The 8,515-nt window shown below is 39.0% G+C and overlaps 1 long non-coding RNA gene across 1 annotated transcript; it reads left to right on the top strand.

Annotated features, from left to right (window-relative positions):
- Positions 1-4,293: 4,293 nt before the first annotated feature.
- LOC109580579 (uncharacterized) lies at positions 4,294-5,653 on the top strand. The gene is made up of 3 exons (XR_002184286.1): positions 4,294-4,472; positions 4,714-4,843; positions 5,218-5,653. It is a non-coding gene; the product is annotated as an uncharacterized LOC109580579 (long non-coding RNA).
- Positions 5,654-8,515: the final 2,862 nt, after the last annotated feature.

The following is an 8,515-nucleotide window of genomic DNA, read 5'->3' as shown; positions in this document are numbered from 1 at the left end:
AGCTTTCGACGGATGGATGTTGATGTGGACTTAAATGAGCGATGGAGTAGACCCAGCATCTTGTAAGCTTTGGCTACAATGGAATGGATGTGGTCAGACCAGGAGAGGTTGTGAGTTAGAAGAACGCCTAGGTCACGACAGGTGTTCTTTACTTCGAGGGGTTGACCATCAATACAGTAAGAAGTGGAAAGAGGGGAGGGGTGAAGAGAGAAACGAATAAGGAATGACTTGGTATTGTTGAATGCTATGTTATCCTCACTCCACTGGGCCAGTGAATCCAGATCTGCTTGAAGATGGAGGGAGTCTGAGATATGGCTGATAGGATGGTAGCACTTAGTGTCGTCGGCATATAACAGGACTGAGATGTGCTGAACCAAGGAGGGGATGTCATTAATGAAGATTAGAAACAACAGGGGGCCCAGGATACTTCCTTGAGGGACACCCGAAGTAACAGGAAGAGTACTAGAGAGGGTACCATTAATAGATACGCACTGAGTCCTGGAGGAGAGATAGCTCTTAAACCATTCCCATAGCTCACCAGTGATCCCAATAGAATACAGCTTAACTAACAATTTATCATGGGGAACACTGTCAAAAGCTTTGCGCAGATCGAGATAGATAGCATCGGTCTGTAACTTGTTATCAATGTTGTGAAAAATGTCAGACAGGAAGATGAGAAGCTGTTGTAGAGTAGACCTTCCACGAGAGAATCCAAATTGGCTGGTAGATACAAAAGGTGAAACATAGTCAATGATGTTGTCATAAATTAGCCTCTCTAGGACTTTAGAGACACATGAAAGGAGAGATATAGGTCTATAATTTGATACAACAGATTTATCGCCTGACTTGTGAATTGGAGTCACACAGTGAACTTTCCACTCAGATGGGATGCATGAATTAGCAACTGAAGTACAAAAGAGGTGGCACAGAGGTTCACAAAGAGCAGTAGCACACATCTTGAGAACTCGAGGTCCAATACCATCTGCACCCATAGCTTTAGTAGGATCCAAATTAGTGAGAGCTTTGAAAACATCAGACGGGGAGAAAATGATAGCATCCAGACCACAGTCATGATGTACCTGCATAGGAAGAGAGAAAAGAGAGTCAAGAGAGGGAAAGGAGAAACAGGGGGAGTATACAGAGAAAAAGTAATTATTAAATAGGTCAGCTTGTTCTTTATAGGAAGAAGCAGACTGAGGACCCAGAGAGACCACAGGAGGTATGACAGACTGCTTAATGATGGATCTTATATGAGCATAAATAAGGGCGTTAGATTTGTCCATGGCCGATTGATTAATTAGAGATAGCACATAATTAGACTCCGCTTCTGCAATAGAATCCTTGAGATGAGCATCCATCTGGGACAAAGACTCCAAATTAGCAGGGGTAGGTCTGGAGACACACTTCCTTCGCATAGTTCTTACTCGTTTCAGGTCATGTCGGAGAGAGCCATCGAACCATCGGGGTAGATGAGAGTGCCTCTTAGTAATAGTAACAGTAGGGACAAACTTATCAATAGCAGTTAGTATAGCTGACTTTATATGACTCCAGATGAATTCAACGTCTTGGGAGGAGTAACATGGATTAAAATCCCAGTCCAGTAAGAAGTCATCCATACCACTGTAATCTACATCAGAGTAATTCCTGGAGGATGAAGGCGTGGAGTGAGATTTAGTAACACGACCAGCTGACAAGAAAAAAGATATTAAATAATGATCTGAGGTGGCCCAAGGAGACTCAAGAACTGAGACATTAGAAATGTTGTCTTCATAGTTTGTTAGAATGAGATCCAAGGTATTGCCCTTAATATGAGTAGGTTGGGTAATACATTGAGAAAGATTATAGTCATAAACCAACTCACATAAAAGAGCCGAGAAATTTGAAGAGGCAGATAGAGATGACCAATCTATGTCTGGACAGTTGAAGTCTCCAAGGACGACCACAGGGAGAGAGGAAGAGAATAAGGAATGAAGGTAAGATAGAAGCGAAGAGTAGGAAAGGTGAGAGGATTGTGGGGGGATGTAAACAACACACAAAATAACAGGAGAGTGGATTTGAAGTTTTATAGCCAGAATATCAGGGTCAGATTGAGAATAAATGAGGGCAGCAGGGATGTGCGATGCAACTGCTAAGAGTACACCACCACCCCTAGAAAGACGATCTGAGCGGAACACGGAGTAACCAGAGGGCAAGACCTCTTTGTCATAAAAAGAGGGAGAAAGCCATGTTTCAGTGACCGCTATAACTGAGGGTAGAGAAGAGTAAACGTAAGATTGGAAATGTTGAAACTTATTAGTCAAACTTCTGGCATTGAGATATGACAAAGATAGTCAATCGGAAGAGGAGGGGTTACTCCCAGCTCTGGGCAAATTAGGATCCGGGGAATTAGGGGGGGAAGTAGATGAAGGAGAGTCATGAGAAGGAGGGGAGGTAGCTGATAAGTTATGAGGGCTGGACGCAATGAAGCCAGCAACACCTGCCTTCCCATGTAGACTACCATTGATGTAGAGAGCATTGCCACGAAACTTAATGTTGCTCTTTGTGATTCCACATTCTGTTACAAGACGATGACGTTCCTTGAGTAGTATTGAATTATGTCGCCGCTCCTCTTTAGACAAGTCACGTCTAATAGAGACATTAGAACCTGAGCTAGTAGAGAGGCGTTGAATGTTACGGAAGATAGTTTTGATAGTGGAGAGAGAGTTAAACCTCACCAGTATAGGACGAGGACGTTGAGAGGAAGCGTTATATTTGCCAAGACGAGAGCAGACACGAATAGATGAGTGAAGATGACCAGAGTCAATCATGGGATCTATAATGGCAAATACCGCATTGTAGTCATGCTCCATCCTTTCCTGAAAGGAGGTACCAGAAGGAGATTCACGAATACCAAAGAAAACCAGATTCTGCTTTCTGTCAGTAGTGTTCCTTGGAGTGTGGTGTCCTGAACTTTCATGATTGTTTATATTAAGAGTTGGATTAGTAGGGTCTCGTTGAGTTGGCCCGTTGTCATGAGGTAAGTCCTCAGTAGGAGCAATGGAGGCCGAGGCAGTAGTCCGGTCAGAACTCTGAGTCTGATTGGATGTAGCAGTTAATTCTTGAATTCGAGTGTTCTTATCATCAAGCTGCTTCTTGAGGTCTTCTATGACATGCAGCTAAGATGGTACGATCCAGCAATCATAGTATCACTTCTTCCTTTCTTGGATAATGATCTGATGGGACATGGACCTGCGCATAGACTGTTGGAGTTGAATGGTGTAAGAATTATCCTTGTAGCACCAGCCAAGGTTGAGATACACACCAACAACTGGATTGACAGGAAGAAATGATGACTAAGATGAAAAAAGGTGGCTGAACAAAACAGCCGTTTTGCCGATTTTTTACTCTCCTCTTAGAAAAGGCTTAGAGCCACGCTAGTGGTACTAATGGAGTCCTCTGGTCAAGATGAGGTCCTCTAAGAAGTCTGGTAAGCATAGGAGCTCGTTTCCCCGGTATAGCAAGGCTGCAAAAGTCGTGGCAGCCGATATTGTTTTGGGGTGAATCCTACTTAGTAACGCTACCGCGTTACTAATATTAGCCAGTGAGTCACAGTGGCGGATCTGGGTGCAAGTTAATGGTAGGGCCAGAAAGTGGGTGTGTCCACTTTTCAACCAGTTATTTTATGGTTATGCATCTTTTGGCCATTTTTATGATTGGTTTCAACAATTTCCTCATCTATGCTGTGCTAATAATGCTCTTCAAGCACTTGTAAGTACTCTGGTGTGGCTTGTGGTTTGCTTTATCAAAACTTGAGGCAGGGAATTGTTTACATTGCATCTAATGAATCTCATTACTGACTTCTGATGCCCGGGCCATGGCCCGTCTAGGCCCGGGCCCAGATCCGCCACTGCATGGTGAGTCACATACACATAGGTATATATAGACAGGGGCGTAGCTGGACCTTGGGTGACGGTAGGGGAAGAAAACAAAATGGCGCGCGAAGCGCGCCGCGATTTTGGCCACACCCTTTTTACGTAACAAAATGGAGGCATTTTCCTGCAAGCTGAGCAAAATCAGAGTGAAATTATCATTGTATATAGCTTTAAAAGAGCTGTGGTTATCAGACATCCCCTTTTGTTATTGTAAGAACAATAAATATAACCTTTTGGGTTATGAATATAATTATAAGGCCACTTTGATGGTAGGGCCCAGGCCCCCTCAGGCCCTACCTCAGCTACGCCCCTGTATATAGATGTATACATATGATATCATCTCCCTCCCTCCCTCCCCCTCTCTCTCTTTCTCTCCCTCCCTTCCTCTCTCACTCTCTCTTTCTCTTGTTTTAGCTCCAATGAAACACTTTGAGCTACCCTTTAAGATGTTTGATCTCAATGGTGATGGAGAAGTTGAGTTTGATAAGTTTTAAGCGGTTCAGTTAGTTCTCCTCGGCTCCACAGCAATGGGAGTGAGACACAGAGACCACGTCATCAATGGTACGTACGTTGTGTAATTTGTACTGTATACCAGGCTTCCAAATTTTCATTTTTTTGTTTTTTAAGCTCCAAAAATAAACATTAATTAAGCCACATGGAGTAGATGGGCATAATCCTTTAACAGAAGGACAATATAATCCACAAAGTTTGCCCCCTCAAAAATTAAAGTTTGATCCAATGAAAGTAACCTGAAATACAATGCTATTGTGAATGAGTTTGTAATGATTGTTGTCCATATTAGGTAATGTGGTTTCGTCTGTGGGTGGAGCATTAGCAGTGCATTTCTTGGTAAGAAACTCGACCAGAAACTGACGATAGAAAAGTTTCAAGAATTCCATACTCTTCTCAACACTGAGATACTCCTGATGGAAGTAAGAACATGTACATGTACATGTACTAGAAATTAATGATCATACCATGTACATGTACATGATCTACATGATCTACATGATCATGCTTGTATACAGTGTATCCATATCATGTGCATGTACTAGGAATTAATGATCCTACCATGTATGTGCATGTACATGTACACAATGATTAAAAGAAACATGTCACATGTCTACACATGTCACATGTAGACTAGTCTGGTAACCAGCCCCTTGCAAAACATGCGTAGGGGATATAGCTGTAGAAAAAGTGCCATAAACTTGGTCATAATTAGGTGACCTAAAATCCTTGATTTACAAGAGCTGTTCTCCTTATTTTGCCATGCACAGATAGAACCAACTCCTCTCTTTGCTAGATCTATTACCAAGAATGGGCTTCATTTGTGCTTCAGTTTAGAAGATACACTTCTACTTGCACAGCCATCATTTCCACTTTTTAGCCATGAAGCAACTTTGATTTTTGTGCAAATCATTCATAGGGGTGCTGGGCTTTTGCCAAAGGGTCTGGTGCTGTACTTACCTTTCCTTAATACATTGTGAATCTCCTCAGTTGCTGGGTCTTATTTTATTCAGGTAAATTTCCCCTCAAAGTTACTATGTTTTTTAGAAAATGCCTAATTATCAGCTACACGTGGTTCAAATTTTGAATGATTTTAATTATATTCATAAGTCACTGACAATGAATATTGTTTTATCAGTGACGTATCAGGAAGTGAAGCCATAAAGAATCCGTTCACAATTGTGCAGTGTAGCGCCTTCTTGTAGGCTGTTAGCAATTATCTATATTATGATTAAGAGTATTCATTATTATTATTATTATTATTATTATTAGTGTTAGTATTAATTAGTAGATTAATTATTCATTACATGGATTGTTAGTGTGTTCATTATTATTTTGTTGTGCACAGTTAACTCTTGAGCTTTTTTAACATCTTCCTAGAATTCCGATTTGTACAGCTACAAATCGGAATAGTTGTAGAGCATTCCCACCTGTCTACATGAACCATGGACAATTAAAGTACAAACCTAAAAATTTTAAGTAAAACGTAAAACGATATAGAGCAGATGCGTATAGTTTAATTAGGTGGCTGTGTACAATGAATGTGGCTTGTGTGGGGCAGTTTTCTAGAATCATTAGATTTGTACATGTACAAATTGGGAGTAATGTTTTCATACACATAATTATGTCCTCCCTCCCTTGTAACAAGTTAATCTGTAGTAATTAAGTGCTATTGCATCATCAGTTCACCCATAAGATAGTAAATTTACTCAGTATCTATGATTCACCTAACAACAGATCCAACTGAAACATCTCAATACACAAGTCAAGTAGTAAATTAGTTATGGCCGATACTTGACAATGCCCCTGCAATTAGGCCCAGAAGAGAAGAGAAATAACTAGAAGACAGGAACACTTTAGCATTAGTAATACGTACATGAAATTATTTAAAATGACAACTATATATATTGCAAGTTAACTGACTTTAAAGAGATTAGTTACATTAAATTTCACCTACAAAATGATTTTAGCCAATACCTGTAAGTCCTATGACTACTCTACAGTGTAATTATAGATTTCCATATTTGGAGAGTTTGAGCTGCCTATATATAAGAGAGCTAACATTTCATCAGTAAGTATACTATCACTGTTAGTAAAAGCAGAAGTATGTCTCTCCCGTTAGTGGTTGTTGTCTTATTTTTCTGTAGCTCCTGCAGTGTCTCCTCTGGTCAGTATTATGTGTCTGATGACTGCAGTTCAGTTACTCATAATCCTTGTCATCCTTTATCAGTGTATGCTGGGGATATGTCTCAATACAATAACAGCATCTTCTACTTCATTGGAACCAGTGACATTAATGATGATGTCAACATGACTGCAGTAAGGAATGTTACTCTGCATGGACTGGATCAGGCTTGTCTTATTGGTAGTAGGAGTAATGAAAGGTTTCTCATCTATAACAGCAGTCATGTCATTATTTCTAACATGTCAGTTTATAATTTTGGAGTCATTGCTAAATCATCCAACAATATTTCAATAACTAACTCTTTATTTAATGTAACAGAAGCTGCTAAAACATGGTTTCCTATAATATTAAACAATGCTTTTGATATTAATGTATCATCATCAGTTTTCATTCATCGTGGTATAGGTATTACGTATGAGCCTCTTGCAGTATGTAGCGCTGAACTACCTCATTACTCACTAATACTGACTAATACACTATTTCATGACAGTGGAATAACATTATCTATTCATCATGGTGCTTCATACAATCTGTCAGCCATCTTTCATAATTATTATAATATACTTTATAGTAACTCTAGATTTATTTTGGGTGATAGCCTTTTTTCTTTTTATATTAAGAATGCATCATTTCAATCACTACTTTATAGTTCCTACCCCTTTACTATTGAATTTAGTGAAAACCTAAAATCAGTTGAGTGCAAACTTCCTGGAATCCAATTAGTTTCTACTTTTGTAATTGAGGACAGTAAATTTCGTGATAATTGGTATGGAATTAGAATATTAAAAGATGCACACTTACCTAGAACACTTAGCAATCACTTTATTCATATTATCATCAAGTCATGTTTGATATCTAACAGCACAAGTACAGGCTTATTCATTGATAAAAAATTCTTGACATTAGTCCAAATCAATATAACAGATACTGAGTTTATTGGAAATGGAGTAAATTCGATATTGAACAGTAATTCTATTAGTCTCAGTAATGTTACTGTTGCTAATGGCACCTCAACAGGATTGACACTTAAAGCATCAATAGTAACAATTGAGAATAAATTAACATTTAAAAACAATGCTGGAGTAGTTGGAGGAGGATTAGCAATAAATGACTCATCACAATTGATACTAACATCATTAGCTAACTTGGAGTTTATTGGTAATCATGCTTCTTATAAAGGTGGAGGGATCTATCTTGAAGAGACAACAAATAGTGGCATAACATTAGAGGCATCAAATATACCTCTTACATTAATAAATAATAGTGCTGAAATATTTGGTGACGATATATATGGATATACCAGTAATCATGGAAACAATCAGTTCAACTTGACAAATCCAAACATTAGTTCAACAGGTGATGTATGCAAAATTCAGTTCTGCAATTTTACGAATTTAAAAAATGCAAGTGACAAACAGATTTATCCAGGTCAAGCACTAAAATTTCATATAGTTTTGCTTGGTTATGATTACTTTGGATCACTAAATGTCACTGATGGTTTATTGGAAATACGTGATGGGCTCACTTCAGACAGTGCTCATATAGTCAATTATGTATATGCTAGACCTAAGCCTAATACTAATTGTTCACTGGTTGAATACAGACCAAACCATGCTCCCAGTCATGTAATACATACCATGCTATTTTCTATTGCAACATCCTATCCCATTTATTGGGATTACATTATTAATGAATGTCCCATTGGTTTTAGTGTAGATAGCTTACAAGGTAGATCTATCTGTACTTGCAGTCAAAGTGTTTCAAGAGAGAATGTGACATGTAATATAACTAGTCTAAACATTACACACAATGGTCTACTGTGGATTGGAACATATGATACCAGTACATCTTTCAATGCTAATGCAACCAATCCTAATGCATGCATTATCAATGAGGACTGTCTCCTCTA

Source organism: Amphimedon queenslandica, unplaced genomic scaffold (genome assembly GCF_000090795.2).
Source record: "Amphimedon queenslandica unplaced genomic scaffold, v1.1 AMPQUscaffold_13485, whole genome shotgun sequence".
NCBI classification, from domain to species: Eukaryota; Metazoa; Porifera; class Demospongiae; order Haplosclerida; family Niphatidae; genus Amphimedon; species Amphimedon queenslandica.
The sequence above is the reverse complement of the archived record's forward strand: the minus strand, read 5'-3'. Positions and strand labels throughout refer to the sequence as shown.